Source organism: Eriocheir sinensis, chromosome 38 (assembly GCF_024679095.1).
Source record: "Eriocheir sinensis breed Jianghai 21 chromosome 38, ASM2467909v1, whole genome shotgun sequence".
In the NCBI taxonomy this organism is placed as follows: Eukaryota; Metazoa; Arthropoda; class Malacostraca; order Decapoda; family Varunidae; genus Eriocheir; species Eriocheir sinensis.
In genome coordinates, this window is record NC_066546.1 from 17,208,455 (window position 1) to 17,209,648 (window position 1,194).

Sequence of the window (1,194 nt, forward strand, 5' to 3'; positions counted from 1 at the left end):
CAAGGTCTTAAAGGGCTGCCAGGCACACACATTGATGCAGGTTTCCTTAGACGCAGGTTCGCCCATGTATGAGTAAAGATGGACAACTGACTGGCTGAGCGTTACTCATCCACAAAGATTAACAAATACCACTGGGGGCTGAACGCGAGCTGGGAGGCTGGGGGGCACTGGAAGGGGGCTGGGGGGCACTGGAGGGGGCCTGGGGGCACTGGAGAAGGGCTAAGTGGTTGGGGGGCACTGATGGGGGGCTGGGGGCTGGATGCTGGGCGGGGCTGAGGGGGCGGGGAGATAAAATTACTGAAAGACTTAACCGGGGAAGGATGGAGTACACTAACACCAAACAGTGAGACCTGGGGAATGCTGGGGGCTGACTGCAGGTACTAGAGGGCTGGACGCAAGGGCTGGGGGCTGGGGGCCTGGATGCTGGGCGGGGTTGAAGGGGCGGGGAGATGAAATTACTCCAGCCTTCACCGGGGCAGGATGGAGTACATAAACACCATACAGTGAGGCCTGGGGAGTGCTGGGTGCTGGGTGCAGGTGCTGGGGGGCTGGGGGCAAGGACTGGGGGCTGAGAGGCTGGATGCTGGGCGGGGCTGAGGGGGAGGGGAGATAAAATTACTGAAAGACTTAACCGGGGCAGGATGAAGAACACTAACACCATACAGTGAGGTCTGGGGAACGCTGGGGCCTGGGTACAGTTAATAGGGGGCTGGAGGCAAGGACTGGGGGCTGGATGCTGGGCGGGGCTGATGAGGCGGGGAGATTAAATTTCTGAAAGACAACCGGGGCAGGATGGAGTACACTAACACCAAACAGAGATGCCACGGGAATGCAGGGGGCTGTCTGCAGGTACTGGGGGGCTGGGGGCAAGGACTAGGGGCTGAGGGGCTGGATGCTGGGCGGGGCTGATGAAGCGGGGAGATTAAATTTCTGAAAGACTTAACCGGGGCAGGATGGAGTACACTAACACCATACAGAGAGGCCTGGGGAAAGCTGGGGGCTGGGTATAGGTAATGGGGGCTGAATGCTGGGCGGGGCTGAGGGGGCGGGGAGATGAAATTTCTGAATGACTTAACCGGGGCAGGATTAAGTACACTAACATTATACAGTGAGGCCTGGGGAATGCTGGGGGTTGGGACTGGGGGGGTGCATGTGCTGGGGGGCAGGAGGGGGCTGGGGTAAGGGGGATATACA